General features: G+C 38.3%; 1 long non-coding RNA gene across 1 annotated transcript in view; it reads right to left on the bottom strand.

The window, feature by feature from the left end:
* Nucleotides 1-3,199: 3,199 nt before the first annotated feature.
* LOC108642076 overlaps nucleotides 3,200-16,629 on the bottom strand; it is a 29,777-nt gene continuing 16,347 nt past the window's right edge. The window contains exons 2-3 of the long non-coding RNA XR_001922451.1: nucleotides 6,656-6,732; nucleotides 3,200-3,388 (exon numbers count right to left, since the gene is read on the bottom strand). This is a non-coding gene — a long non-coding RNA (uncharacterized LOC108642076). The remainder of the gene's footprint in view (nucleotides 3,389-6,655; nucleotides 6,733-16,629) is intronic.

Raw genomic sequence — 16,629 nt, 5'->3', positions numbered from 1 at the left:
AAAGTACATGTAATGTAAGTGTATCTTTTTGTCAGCTTTAATGTCCTTAAAAATCACTCCACACCCTTCATAAACTCATCTGAAGCAAATATTAGTCTCCAATTTTTGTACTTGGACAGAAATATTAGGTGTCAAAGAGTTTGCATTGGAAAGTGGCTTAAGTAGCCTAACAGGTGTCACCTTCACTAGGTTTCCAGGTAAGTTCAAGAAATCACAAATCCAAATTACATAGCCACAGTAAATGACTATAAAATCTAGGGTAACATTTAAAAAGTTTCTGTGTAACTTGTGTAGTGGTGAATTTGATTTCAGTGTATTTTCTTGCCCAAGCATCTGGAGTTGCAAAACTGTCGATGAGAAGGTATATTGGATTTGAAAAGTCCTATCAGCTTTCATATTTAATATTGTGAATAGTAGTATAGGTACCAGGTTTTTCTCTAGATGTTTTCTTAGAATCCTCTGCATTTATAATGATTTATACAAACCTTAATGTAATTACAGAACTCAAGGGAAATTTATATTTACTTGTGTTACAGTGGCACAGCTCAGGACCACATTGCAGCAGGTACCAAAACAAAGAATCACAGAATCAATTTGGTTGGAAAAGACTTCTGAGATCGAGTCCAACCCTTGACTGATCACCACCTTTTCTACCAGACCATGGCACTAAGTGCCACATCCAGTCATTTCTTGAACACCTCCAATGATAGTGACTCTACCACCTCCCTGAGCAGCCCATTCCGATGTTTAAGAACCCTTTCCATGAAGAAATTCCTCCTAATGTCCAACCTGAACCTCCCTTGGTGCAGCTAGAGGCTATGCCCTCTCGTCCTGTCGCTAGTTGCCTGGGAGAAGAGGCTGATCTCCACTAATGAAGTAGTATACTTCAATAAAGGACTGATATTAAAAACAATTCCAGAGAGTAAAATATATTTTGTAATGCTTAGACCCAGGTAAGATCTGCATCAAACTTTTTGAATCATCCCATTATTTATCTGAAAGGAAAGAAAACAGTACAAAACTACATGGGCATCTGCCACGTCTGAGTGAATTAGGTGTCGGCATTCTATGCCTTGTGGAGAGATGAACTGGAAAATTTGGAGGCCTGGGTGTTCTAATGTCAAGGTACCCAAGAGTCACAATCTTCATTGTTATCCCAGAACATATTTCCTTCCAAAACAGTGGTTTAAATGGCAGCTGATTATAGAGAGTTTTCAGGAGTTAACTTTGACTCAAAGGAATATAACAGTTTCTTAATGTATTCCTCTACAGTATAGTGCATCAAACCAGATCCAGTCAGACAAAAATGGTAAAGCCTGATTCCAACCAGTTCAAACTGGCTCAAACTGCTTCCAACTGGTTTAAACTGATTCAAAAGGGTTCTGAGTGGTTCAAAGCATTTTAAACCAGTTCAAACCGGACCAAGCCAGTTAAAACAGGATCAAAGTGGTTCCAACTGTTTCAAGTGCCTTGATACTCATTGCAAAGAGTTGCAAAATTTGATTGATGTCTTTGCAGCAGAGGTACTAAGGTCCCCTCTGCTATGTGTGACTTCAGCAAGGCTGGTTTGAACAAGGAAAAGAATCTTTCCTATGCATTGATAATTCCAAGTAAGATTCATTAGCCCGTCCTCTCACTGAGCGCTGTGTTCCTTGGCACATACTGTCACCTCTGTCCAACCAATCTGAGGACTCATTAGGTACATAAACATCAACAAGGGATGCATATTCAGGTTACACATCAGGTGATTATGATAGTCAAGATGCCGTCGGCTACTGAGATACACCTAAAGCAGCATGGTGTATTTGAGAGGGCTGTATTTTGCACGCTCCTTCACTAGCTGTTTGCAGTGGCACGTGGCATGCACACCTGCTTTTGGCTCTGCCATTACCCCAGGCTCTACCATGCTGCTCTTATTTTATGGCAGAGCCCAGCACTATGCAATCCAAAAAGCAGGTGTGTGACAAACCTCTCACTTCAGTGACATACATACCCCAATCCATCAAGTACTGCATTTTTCTCTCACAGTTTAGATAGGCAATTACTTCCTCTGTGGTTGCTGTGTGTTATACCGTGTATCAGCAAATGAAACTACCCTTTTGATATCTTACATTTCAAGAGCAACACAACCTCATTTCAAGTAAAAACTTCTGAGCATTTTTTCATGCTGGGAATAACTATTTGTGGTGGAACTGTGGTCCGAGGAAAATTTCTTTCATACCTACTGAAATCTAATAAAACAAGTGATTGTGTTTCAGCTTCCAAAATCACTACTTTGTCTGCTTATTTCTGGAACCAGATCTTCCAAATTTTCTCTCTTACTTATGAATTACAGTTATGTGCTAAATTTTCAGTCTTGGCATTATATTAGCAAGTCCATAGGTCAGCATATATGTTAATAGTGCCCACTTAAGCAGTTTAAACAGTGTTTCACCTCATAGCAACCATCACTCTAGAACTGTGCTGAATCACCTGGAAGACCATATGATGTCCTGCTCCTGATGCCATTTGAGGTGCACAGCTCCCATTTGTTTAATAAATTAACAATTTAACAATTAACAACTCTGTTGTCCTCACCATTCTTTCTAAGAGCTTGGATTTTCATAATATCTGATGTGGACCTTCTTGAACTAAAGTAATTATACTAAAGGTAGGGCCAAATTCTGCCTCTGTATGCATGCTAGATATTGTGCGTAACATCCTGTTGTAATTCCTGCAAGAGGATGCTGCAATCTGAGCTTAGGACTTGTTCACCTAGGGAAGAAAGGTTAAAAATTCAAAAGTGTTTTAAGTCTCACTTTCAGTAGTCAGGGGCATCATATTTTTGAATGACAACAGGACTTAGGCTCCTTGCCCATTTTTGAAATCTGTGTCCTCCAGCTACAGCCAAATAATGCAGCCAAAGAGCTTTTTCTTTCATATGAATTGTCTGTAAACAGATCACAAATTTCTTATTTATTTATTCTCTCTTCACATTTGTTTGGTGAATATTTTCTCTGAACATCTCCTGAGCTGTAGCTCATTCATGCACAATTCATCATGAGCATTTGAAGTCCAGTATTCAAACTATTTTCCTTATTCCAATGGAATGATACCATATGAAAACATTTCCCATCAACAAATATTCTGTAACAGAAAACAAAAAAAACCAACCAACCAAACAAAAAACGTGATCATTTTAATCTCTATCTCTCTGGAAATTCACTGCAAAAATACAAAAGGTGAGACCTACTGTCAGTTCCTATTTGTTGGGACCTGAGGCGAGCGTTGCCCTCGCTGTTTCTGAAGGCAGCTCCGGTGGCGACAGGCGGCTGAGCGATTGCGGTGCCTCCCAGCAGAGGGAGATATGATACATCGACTCCGGCCCCGGCTGCACAGCTCTCAGTCTCTGCAATAGATCGATGAGTCATGAATGTTTTAGGAACATGTCAGAGTCCCATGGCTTCTCATTATCTAAGCATTTTATCTGAGTACAAACCTCTTTTAGGCCTGTCCCTGATAGCTGCATCATCCTATACCAGATTTCGTCAGTCTCTGTCTTCAGCTAAGGTGAAGGACATGAATAACTTGATATATTTCAGTCTGTTGCACAACAACATCATATTCCTCTCTCCCTCTCCACTCACAATTATTTTTTGTAGCATTGTAACTACATATCTACCTTTAAGTTGAATATTGATGTGACTGACAGGTCTCAGTCTGCCCCAGGATCATCAGATTCCACTGAATTTGGTTATCTCTTTTGTTTGACAAGTACTAATTTCTGATTTTCCAGTTCAGGGTATGATGTCTCCAAATTTCTTTACCAATGTCACAGAAATTCTTTCTCCGATGGCTGAATGCTACCTCACTGCCCACCTCTGCCTTTGTGTTTTCCCCCTGCCTTAGGTACCATGAGATAACAACATAATTGCTTTTGGGATCTTTGTTTCAAATTCTCTCTGTAGGTGTGTATACTGGGTTTCTCTTACTCTATGCATTATTTTATGGATTCTCTTCCCTGATACACTTTGCAGAAAGTGACATTTGAAATAATTATAATTACAGCATTTATTAAACCCCTTCTTAAGGGAGGAAACTGATAGCACGCAGAAAGAAATACTAAAGAAGAATAAGGAAACTCTCTGGCAAAATAAGAAGATGTAGGTTCTATGAAGAAATATATTTTCTGACAAAATTAACTGTTAATGTAGTATTTTTGTGCTCTACAATAACATCAAACTTACACACAGACCTATGTAACATTCATCTGTCTTCTAGATTAAAAAATTGCATAATTTTAATTGTTACAGATTTGCTTTATGGTTCAATATATTTGTAGTTTCATACATGAACTATTTTGTGAAAACATATCACATTAAGCAAACTATGGGAGTTTGAGTACATGGCAATGGCCCCAGCCTTCCCATTTCTATCTACTTTGTGAGGAAAACCAACTACAACAAAAACAAAGAACCTTAATTTGTATGTTTGGGTTTTTTCCCCTTTTCATTTTGAATTTTGACAAACTACTCTGTTGTACAGTGCATTTGAAGTGCAACTCTCCCCATTAGCTGCTCTACTGCATTTACTCCTGCCAATGTGTAACTGAATAATATGTTTTTTACTCGACAGAAAGAAGCTTTCATAGGGAGAACCTCAAATTTCTGACAATAGCATCTGACAATAGGAGAAAATCTGTTGTAATGCCTGTAATGGAAGCCTAGTTGTGTGTTTTCAGTCTTTTTTCTCCTGGCCTCTTGGTGGCAGGGCAATTAGAGCTCAAATGTACAGGGGAAGTTATCCCAGTACAGTAATCAAAGCAAACATTATATAGATTTTGATTGCTTCACAAGAATGAAGTATTTGTTAGCTGAAGTAGCTTTATTGATTCAAATGAGGAGATGTATTTATTCTGTTTTGTGAAGTGCTCCAAGCTGTGTATGCATTTAATGCTTATGAACTCAGAGATGAAGGACTAGAAAAGTTCTCTGTCAAGCTGAAGAGAAACTGTATCATTTCCAAAATGTTTATTCTAATGTTCTTTTCAAAAGCCAGTTATAATACTCGCAGTTATCATTATCATCTTATAAAAGACCTTTATGTTTCACAAACAGCGTGATTTGTTTAAGTCACATAATTAACAACATTCTTGACTGTTTAGTAATAATTAGTTTGTTTTCGTAGAAGTACTCTGTTTCATCTATCTGTATAGAGGCTGAAAAATAATGGAATAACAAAAATGTTCAGTCTCAAGGCCGAAGATGAAAAGTTTATGAAAATAAAAATCACTCACAATGACAACATGTGATCCTGTTTTAAGTATGACCCTTAGCTCCTTAAAGCTCGTGCTGTTCAATTCTAGAAAGTAACTTGTGTGATTTGTGTTACCACAGTAGTTTAAATTGACAGCCTTAAGGTTTTTTTTGTCTGAAGACATTATTAATAATTCAGCTGTGCATTTCCTCGTGTGCAACACAGACAACATCAAGCAAAACTTGAAAAATAAAGAGAAGGCTGCCCTTGCTTCTGAAGTCTAACCAGGATAACATGTGTTCCTTGTAACACACTGAAAAAAAGTTTAAGTTTTGTCCCAAGAAGATGTAGTTATTCTATGTCTGCTCTTATTTCAAGTGAAGTTCTGCAGAGATTTACAGAAACCAGCTCAGGCCCCTTGGGAATAAGTCCTCTATGTGAAAAACCTTGTGCCCTTTCACCTATAGGACTCTACTGTAAAGATAATAGTGAGAGCCTTTATTTTGGCCAGGGAGCATTGAAGGTTATCTGCAGCTGTCTAATTTATTACCACTTCAATTCAAGACCTACATTTTTATTCATTGTTTCTCTGATGAGTAATGCTTTGAAAGGTAATATCAAATAAATGGACCCATGGCTGTGGCCCAACAATGCTTTCTGTTATTAGATGTCTCAGTTGTTCTGTGTTCAAGGATGATTAAAGTATCTTGAACGGAGTTTCTTAGTTCATTTCATTCTATGTGCATACATAAATTAGTTGATGGTTATCTATTAATAAAAACTTAATATTCTACATTATTCTCTATAAAATGTAGCAGGTTTTTTTCTCTTTTTTCTTTTTTTTTTCTTTTTTTTTTTTTGGAACTAGAACTATTCGCTCTCCTCAAGAGTCTGATAAGACACAGATTACAATACTGCCTTGATAATGGCCAAGACTTCTGCTTCCTCTGAATAACATGAACTCGAAGATGAAAAGTGATACTTTCTCTTCATAACTAACATTAGTCATTATTTAGTTTTGAGATTATTAAAACCAGTTCTGAAATGTGGAACAATAACTTACCCCTGAAAAACAAGATATGGTAAACTCTGTTTTCTTGGTCCCAACAAAGCAGTACCAGCAATCATGCTATCTGCAAGATTGACATTCCCTAAAAGCTGCTCCTTCTCCAGACCACAGGAGGTAAAAAAGGGCAGAACTTGATTTTGACAAGGTTAGACCACAACAGACCTGCCTGGGGACTCATCGATTTCTCTGGAGTTGAACTGTTCCGAGTAGCAACAATGCCGGTTCACTTAACGACTGCTTTGAAAAGCAAGTTTTAATGATCAAGTGACTAAGAGAGAAGGCATAGGGTGGAAGAGAGCAGACACAGGAGGGGGACAAGACAGAATATTGCCAGACAGTCTCAATACTCACAGCAAGTGGGAGTAAGTATGTTAATTATTGGAGACCTTGGATTCTTTCTGCCTGTTCTACACGTTCTCAAAAGTGTCCTGGAAGAGGAAGGCATAAATTGGAACTGAGAAAGAGTAGCATTTTGGAGGCTGCTGGCTGAGTTTTTATTCTTTTAATTTTTAGCAAACAAGGAAGACTAGATTACTTTAGAAGAAAATTGAAGAACGGATCACAGTTTACAAGGATGAGCATGTGGGAGGACTGCAGGGGATGGAATGCTGTAAAAGTAATAGGACATAATATATAAGCAGCAAGATCCTTTTTCTTAGAAGAATCAAATAAACAATATGATCAAAACTAGGACAAGATTCACAGTTACAAGCCAAGAAAAGATTTCATGATTCTTGTTCCTCCCCACACCTCTAACATTTCAGGGATTGTCAAAATCCCTTTAGGAGTACAGAACATCTTTAGCCATTTCCCTTTTCTTTTTTTCTCTCCAAAAGGAATTTATTTTTCACTTAAATTTACTTTTACTCCACACACTTCCATCTTTCTCTGCAAGAAAAATCATTCTCACAGTGATGCAGCCTGCAATATGGTAGCTGGGCTACCTTTGAGTATTTGATGGAAGGTAGCACTGTAACTTTATCCATTTAGCCAGATTTTTGTGCATGGTGGAACTTTAAAAAAAAAAAAAAAAGGAGTTCAGAGAGTGCAAAGGAGTCACTGTGTAGTCTTACCCCATTTTGGCGTGGGTCCAGGCCTTTTGTTGCCCTTTTAAGGACATTTGTCTGCCCTAGGAGTACCATGTGTCCTTAATGTTTACAAGAGAATTAAGATCACCAGTGATAGTGGTCTTAGGATCAAGAGGCAAGTCTACATTCAATACCTTGTTTATACTCCTAGCTGGTTTTCCCAGAATTAGTACACACATCAACAATTCCATAATGTATGAGTAAGATCTGTTTATTCCTTACCACGGCTTCAGCATTAATCATTTATCCTTCTCCAAATCATCAGTAAAACTCTATGCTGTGGAAAAGTACTAAAAGATAGTGTCTTGCAGCAGGATTAGGCTTAGACCTAGTCCAGATTTAACAATACCTTTTTGCACAGGGATATTACACTGCTGTACTGCTCTCTGCTCAAACATATGGAAGTTTTCCATTCAGCTGTGCCGTGCTTTCAACAAGCAATTTTGGCAAACAGATTTTTAGAGACATCCAAAGGTAATCATATATAAATTTTTGAGAACAGAAGATCATTTATGTGGTACTTTTTGCACAAATTATAGAAAAAAAATTATAATCTGTGAAGATCCCTAACATCTTGCAGTGCTGTAGAAAGCTGCGAGGCCAAAGCTAATGGAGTTTTCTCGGGTATTGGACTGCTGTCATGCTTGTCTCTGCTGATGAGTGGCATAATTAAGAAACTTGTGTCAGTCTGGGGCTTATGATAGGAGGAGAAAGACCTTTTTAGGTCACTGCATCTAGTGGACTAGAAGTTGAGCTGCCTTTTTTTTTCCTGTCTTCTATTAAGTATTAGTACAAGGTGAACAAGGTTCCTCTCTAATACAACAAATAGAACTAATATTTTTGTAGAGTTGCCTAAAATCCAGAAAAGCAGGGAGAATCTTCCATGTTTTGTCTGCTACTGGTTTCCTGAGAACTTCGGAAGATATCACTTAGTGAGCTAAGTCCTTTCATAGCTGCTGAAGTGTTATAGCAGCTTTTATAGCTACTAAAGATGGTGTGCTCATTAGCAGATTGGCCCTGCAACTACACAGCCATTGCTGCAAATCACTGGGGGGGATGTTTTTCTGGAAACTCAAGGCCACAGTACTTGATATGGTTTTCACCTCTCATGATAACACTTTTCATTTGGACCACTTAACTCTTTGCAGTTTTTAATTCAGCTGGCCTGTAAATAGAGCTACTGTTTTCCCCACATACAGTATTTATGTTCTTCCACATTTAACCCCAATAGAATTAGTGCTAAAGGTGAACATTAAACCAAAGAATGATTCTTTTAATTATATCTGCTACTGACACAAATGTTCTTTATATCCAGAATCTCCTGCTAGTACTCTTATGAACTACCAAGTTCCTCTGGCAGGAAAGCAAGTGTTCACAAGCTTAAGGAATTCCATAGTCATTTTATTGATGGCAATTCTGTTAGTTGTGTGCTCTGAGGCTGCTGCTGGTGCAAGGTCTGGTTTGGGTAATGGATTCTGCACACAGAGCACAAATTCAAGAAGAATTCTCCAGGGAATCGAAAAATGAGCTATTACCCTTATATAAACACTAGAAGAAAACAAAACAAAAGAACCCTCCAAACTTAATACAACAATATTTATAAAGTGCGGTTCAGCCTGGATGGTGGGATTTCTAGAAACTTTGCTTATATGTTTGTAACTCTGTCTAATTACAGAAAAGTTTGCTGTGAGTACCTAAACCATATGTAGATGGCTTACAGTCTTTGCTCAGACATTTCTAAAGATATGTGCCTCATGTGGTTTATCTTTTTTTGTCTGTCCCTCTGACATGCACAGTCCTCAGCATAATCTCAGTGTTTTTTTTCAGGAAGATGGGGTGAGAACAGGCTGTCATTCTTGTGGAGACATTCACTCCCTTGCCCAAGCAAACTCTGCAGCCTCCAGGAAGGCAGGCAGCTGGGAGTTCCTTGGTCAATTTAAGTACTCACCATCATTAACCCCAACCACATCTCACTCTCTCAGTGTGAAGAAAATGTGTTGCCTACCAATATTGCTTTACCCTAAGTTGTCACAACTCCCTACCAGTCTTTCAGACTCTTTGGCAGCTGCCACAGACTGAGAAACACTGACTTAGAGGACTGCTGATAGCCTAGTCAACCACGCTGCAAAAACCAGTACTAACTGACGGCAAAGGAAACTACACAGTTCTGCAAATCCCAGCACATACAAAAAATCCTGGCAATTTAGATTATGGAGTAGATTATGGCATGTAGATTATGGAGTAAGATCTTATGAACATATATGAAATGTGTCTGGGGGAAGTCCTTTTTGTATTAGAGAGGAACTCACACAAAAATGCTTGCCATACTTACAACCAAAAGTTTGTGAGTTGCCTCCTGAGAAAGCTAAAGGACAGAAGTACTTGTTGTTAGCTGTAAAGTGCCAATAGGCATGACACAAAGAGGATTAACCACGTCGAGAGTTTGGGAACTTGAGGATGAACATTTTTTGTCTCAAGCCACAAAGTCTTGTGCTTCTGGACTCTTCAGGTCATGCTTGGTCTGGATGTGTCGTAGCCAGATATTAAATTGGACTCATTTAGAAATCACAGAACTCATTAAAAATCACAGAAGGAAAGGTTGGAAGTTGATCTCAATGCCTGAAGGAGGAATAAGTTAGCCCATGTCTCAAGCTCGCTTAGGAATGGCAATTAAAATCTAATTCTAATTAGCAGTACTGGATGCTACTCTAAATAAAAAGAAATGTGCAGATTTGTTGTGCAGATTCTTAGCTGCAGAAGTAGGCAAGTAGTAGACAATGTGCAAGTTAATCACTGATGCAAGAGCAAATAGACTAGATTGTGTATACAAAAAACACACACTAAAGGTTTCTTTTGCAAGATGAGTTACTGTCAGACCAGACGTCAAGGCTGATGTTGAGGCCAGGGCAACCTGTTTAGGCTTTAGTATCTGATTTCTGTTAATTAGGGCTGAGAAGTTGGAAAGTTTGCAACTCTGTTGCATATCCTTTACCTGCTCTGAGGAGATAAATTAGGAGAAACCCCAGGCTGTCAGTTTTCTATCTCTAATAATCATCCAATAAAAATTACAGAGAGGCATAAAGTCTCCAGCTGCCAGCTCAGACTAGTTACTGTGGGTCATGTCATCTGGAGAGCCAAAAGAAGTGAGGATCCAGGAACTCTAAGCATTAAAGGTAAATCATCTTTTATTCAACCATTATTATTGCAAACATCAGGAGATCAGAAAACCGTGTCCCAAATAAGGCAATTATTATAAACAGGCACTGCATTTGATCCTTTCAATTTATGATCACGGTATAATACATACTTTTATTAATTTGAGCAGTGTCAGGTACTGATCCTGCATATGTCCCACCATGCAGTAACTTCAGAAATGTGACTACTGCTATTACTATTCATGTGTGTACATCCTGCAGTGTGCCTAGGGCCAAGATCCTGAAAGTTCAGCATCTAAATATCTTTTGAGATTACGGCCTACATTAAACATAATTGAATTTGCGATACATTTTGGCATAATGCTTCCAGAAACTACACTAATAACTGTAATAATCCCTAACCTAACTGTTACAAGGGAGGGGAATCATGTTAGAATTATAAGAAACAGAAACACATGGAAATACTTAAACTGTGTCACCCAACATTATATACTGTGCTTTTTAATTGCAAGGAAGCTGGGACTGCAGTGAAAAACAGCAACACTTGTGAATTTGGACTGCCATTACTGTCACATTTTGTTGAGTACTACATTTATACACATTTTAATGGTACTCGAAATAGAATGCCAAACCTTCTCAGCTTTACTTGCTCTATAAAAAGAATATGAAGGCAAAGTCTAGAAGCAAAGGAAAGAAAAGAAAAAAAAAAGATATGAAGAAAGAATGGAAAAAGAGGAAAAATCTATGTGTGATGCCTTTCCTGGAAGCAATTCAATGGAAATAGTAACAATAAAACTATTCTAGAAATAAAGACATATAATACACTGTTCCTAAATGAAAGTAGATCTTTTTACTACTGTAAAACATGTGAAGTGCTACCTGTCAGTAGTTAAGCATAAACCAAAGCTTTTCTCTTCATCTTCAAAACCAGAAATCTCAAAAATGGACTAAATACAAATCCAGTGATTTTCATTAAGACAATTCTGTACAGATTTTTAAATAGCCCTTTAAAACTCTGCTTGATTATTATTTACGTGCAACTCTTATAATAGAGCCCCAGGCTTTCACAAGAACACGTATTTTATGACTTTCTGAAGGCAATTTAATGTATTAGGAAGAAAAAGGAAAAGGGAAAGGAAGGAATTTATCCCAAAGATGTTTGGCTACCTTCTTACTTGTAATTCCATACAGCAATAAAATGTCTGGCAAATAAGGGGAAAAAAATTGTCCTCTTTTTTACATATGGTGAATTGTAGAACCCATATTAATATTCATAGCCTCTCCTCTATCTCACCTTGAGCAGCTTTAACTACAACTGAAAGGCTGAGTCTAGTGCTTCAATGGAGACCTTTATCTTGGCACTTGCTTAAATTCTGCTTCATCCAAAATGGTATAAGTAAATTTGCATACACTAACCTTATAATATTTAAAAGATATGCTTTCACTTCCAAAACACTACAGTCCCTATTTCTGAGTTTATTACAACTTAATTCAACTCAACCATGACTGGGCAAACGCTGTAGAATGAGGTCTGCATACACTGCTATAATGGGTGCTGAGTTGCAGACATGGTAGATGTGAACTGGTATTTAAGATGCCTTTCAACTTGTTGGCAGCATCAGGTTTCTAAATTGTGTCTGTAAATGCAGCTTTTGAACATGTGAGGCCTAGAAATAATTCACCAATATGGGATAATTCTTATTAATTCAAATTTTTATGTCACTGCTGCACCTCTTCAAGTCATGCTAAGTTAGCCTGTCAGTTTAATCACGGTGCAGGCAAGCTGCATATTTGGAAACTACATGGAGAAGTTATCTTTGTTTTCAGAACTTATGAAAGGAATTCCAAGATACTGACTGTAGTGTCTTGCCTTGTGTTCCTGCCTCAAAGATTAACATTTTGCCTGTAATAATCATCTGACCTCTTATTCTCTAATTTAATTTAAAGGCATATATAAAATTAAAACTTAAACAGTTCAAAGGAAAAGACTTTATCTCTCACACGGTTAATGAGAAGGCGACAATACAAATATCCAACTTAAAAATGTAACTTAAAGTTTTGGTCTCAAACATTGGAGCAGCTTCAGAAGAGCACTGACTCTGTATAAACATTCAGTGATACTAAACTCTTTCTAGGTTAACATAAGGAGAGTAAAATTGTTTGAAATTCATTGGTATATGAACTAGACTTGAATTTCTTTAGTAAAAATGGGTTCCTTGCTATATTGCCTTGCAACTCAGACCCCTTATGGCAACTGTGTCACGTAAAGATGAGCTGCAAAGATTTGCACTGTAGTTGTGCTGCTTGTTAAGACAGAGTGTGTTTGTAATGACATACAGACATGTGGAAATTTGTGATTAGGTCCTGTATCCAAGCAGCAACATTAGGATTAGTGGGGCTGAACACAATTTCAGGAGCTGTCCCATACATATTTCTTCATGAGCCTAGAATGCAGAAAGCTCAGGAAAAGCTCTGTAGCTATTGTGAAAACATCACCTAAGATTTTCCTTTTTCCTATGGCAAGGACATAACAGTGCCTCAAACCATCTAAATATTATTGTAATAATTGACATAGTCATTTGGGAAATATACTGAATTTGCCTTGGGAAAAGAGACAGGACAAAAAGCTATTCTAATACAATTATTTTATATGTAATGCAACAGGTCATGTAATCAACCTATATTAAGCACTGCATAATTACATTTTTTCTTTCAGATCACCAAAGCAGTGCAATAGCTGGAATATAAGAGTGCCATGAGCTGAATAGAAATACAACCAAGTTCAAAAATATTTAAAATTTTAGCTGAATGTATCCTGCCCAGGATACATATCCTGCTGCCAGATCTGGATATGACTTCTGAACAGAAATTAACCATCCCCTTCCTTTGGTAGAAAGAATTCACAGTAGCAAGTGCTTCCCTTTGAGGGTGCAGCAACAAGCTGCCCTGCTAATCTTGCTTCCCTGGAGGCCCTGCAGCTGCCTTGCTCAGCACTTAGAGTAAGTTAGATAAGTGCTTATATATCACAGCGACAGGCATTATAAATATCCTGCTCAACTGTGCTTATGAAGCTGCATTAAGTCCAGTGCAATTTACATGTGCAACTGGAGGCAGAACATTCGGTGTGGTTTTACCCCTTAACCACACATGTAGTGACCTTCCCAGCCACCCAGATAAAATGCCTGATGTCCAAAAATGCCAAGCTGACTCCTCTCTGCCAGCACCTACATGGGAAGCACCTATGTTATCAGCAGATCTGCACTGCAGAAGTGGCTGAGTGCCTGCTCTCTGCACTATCGAGTGACATCAACAAAGACCTCAGGCTGGTGGTCTTTGGGACAATCAGCATTTCCTTGCCACTTATATTCCCAACAACTTCAGTGGGAACTCAGAGCATTTTGAGTCTCCCAATTCCGTGCCCAGCCCAGCTATCAGTATAAGTCTCATGCCACACAAAATTTTGGAAGCAACTCTCTGTGTTTTGCTTTTAATGTGACCTACAGTTGAGCCACTGGTGAAAGAAGTTTCAGCTCTGAGTAATCACACTGTCTGCATCAACGTGATTAAGCAAGCAATACATTCAGAGCTTTGCAGATGAGATAAATTAAAGCTTTTTGTTCAATGGCATTGAATGCGTTTGAGTTAAAAAAGGGCGTATAGTGTCCCTTCAGTAACCCTGCCTTGTCATCGTGATACACCACCCTGTACTCCTGGATCAGAAAGATTAAGAGAAGCATTTACATCTTGCATTAATGAAGCAACAGATTATGGGGTTGTGCACTCTGTTCCTGTTTGCTTATTTTTATTTATTTATTTATTTTACAACCTAAGAGAATCAAAGTTCCAGTGGGCTGAAGAGGATGATCTCAGCTGATGTCTGGAAGTAATTTTATAATTGCCCAATAAGTCAGAAATGACAAAATCCACTTTTTTTCCCATGGTACTGAGACCACCAGTTGCTGTATTTCCTGCCATGCTCTATATTGTGTGTACTCAAGAGGCTTCTTTTCAAGACAAAAACTGTTTACATTCATGAACTAAAATAAGATATATTGTGCAGTGAAGGATATTTGGTTAGAGAAGAAAAAGACTGGGAGAAGGAGAGAGAAAATCAAAACAATAAATAGTGACTTGAGCCTTCAAACATTCTTCCTTTTTCTTTTTCTTTTTTTCTTTTAATAGTGCTTTGAGGTTTGTTTTGTAACAATTTCTCAGCAGAAGTCCTGAGGTTTCTCACAGATGAGAATTATTATTTCCCAAAATTGTTTTTACGACCTGGTTACAGAAAGGAACACGGTTACTTTCTCAAACAAAAGGCACCTGTAACCCTACCATCATTAGAGAGGTTCATGGTGACTCTCAGTTACCTTTGTATGAGGAAACTTTGCTCAAATTGACATTTTAGCAGCAAAGCCTGGTGGCAAGAGGTACAAACCTGATCTCTCCTATTTAATCTCAAACCTTCTGTGAACCCAGAAGATAACACTGAAGTTCAGGATCGCCTCTAGGTCTCTCTCCTCAGGGTGAACATGTAATTATGATAAATCTCGCTTCCTCATTGTACTGTTATAGCTAAAGGTAAATACAATGAGTCAGATCTCAAAATAAACAATTATTGAACTCCTTTCAGAGTTATTAAAGTATCCCTCTCCCTTGCCTAACACATCTGTCATACAAGTAGAAGACAGCAGACGGTGTGATCTGCAGCCACATTTGCATGGTCACCTCTGCTCAGATCCTAGAGCTCTAAGAGAGGCTCTTACTTATGAGTACACACAGTACAAAGACAATGTGCCATACAAACAGAAAGAAGGCTGGATGCAATGAACCAAACAGCCATCCTTGTGCTTGGTGTTTTATTCCCCATCCTCTGCTAGAGAAAGAGGCTATGTATTATGTACCCAAATCAGGTCAGTCTTCTGTGGCTGGGCACCAACAACCTCTTTCTGCTTTTTGGATTGCAGAGGCTGTGTTTGTACACCACATAATACAACAAAGACCTCAGGTCTCAGGTGTGACCTGTAGGTGATAGTGCAATACACCTACTAGGGAAGTCATATTTTATGATGTCCTTTGTCTTTTTACAAGGGCACTAGACACTATGAGGTTGGCCAGTCAGGATTATTGCTTTCTGACTGGTAAGCTCCAAATTCTGTCTTGTCTGATTAACACCTTCTTTAGTTTATTTCCAGGTGTCAGTGGATGCAGTGGGGCTGCCTGTAAGCAGTTCTTCACTGTGACAAACTTAGAGAGACCAAGTGACTTGCCAAATATTTTTTTCCAGGGTGCCTGCTGCATCCAATCTGTCTTTTTGGCATCTACAAGCCTTACGAACTGCATGTCCTCCTGTCATCTGCTATTTGGCTATTGTCTTGTTTAAAAAACCAGGTTTTTTGGAACTTAAATGTCAACAGGTGTGACCAAGTGTATGAAGGCATGTTGTACAGAAACGTGACTAATTATAATCTTCTTTTCCCTTTAATTTTTATCCCATCACCAATTAAAGTAAAAAATAACATGCATACAGAGCCCTGTGACTTTTTTTAAAAAAAGTTCTCTAATTAATAGAGCTTCTAATTAATGAAGTCTTACAATCTGTGTCGGTTACAAGTCATCCCAACTCATACACATCTTGCTGTTTACTGCAAGCCTGGAGTCAAGTTGACCTGTCAACCATTTTGTACACAGCATTTCTGGAGTAGGGGCAAGGGTCTGACCAGCATCTAACTCAAATAAGCAGCTTCCAAACAGATGGGATTGGAGACCTGGCAGCTGAAATTCCCATTCTGTTCATTGACTGTGGGCACAGAACATAGCCTGTCCAGACAGATTTTGCACCCTCAGTTAGCAAGCCTATGGCAAAGGCGTTGTACAAGGAGATCTGTGAATATTTTAAAGCTCTGAATCCCAAATATCACACATGTTGAAATGCCAAGTGATAGAGAGTATTTGTGTCTCATTAAAGTGCCTCATTATGACAAAGAATGGCAACAAAGAACACACACTCTATCTTTCCCTCTTGTTTCTCCTTAGACACACAAAAGAAAGGAAAATTCATGGGTTGTGCTTCGTCATGTACAGT

This window comes from Manacus vitellinus, unplaced genomic scaffold (genome assembly GCF_001715985.3).
Source record: "Manacus vitellinus isolate BGI_N305 unplaced genomic scaffold, ASM171598v3 scaffold_0_pilon, whole genome shotgun sequence".
NCBI classification, from domain to species: Eukaryota; Metazoa; Chordata; class Aves; order Passeriformes; family Pipridae; genus Manacus; species Manacus vitellinus.
The sequence above is the reverse complement of the archived record's forward strand: the minus strand, read 5'-3'. Positions and strand labels throughout refer to the sequence as shown.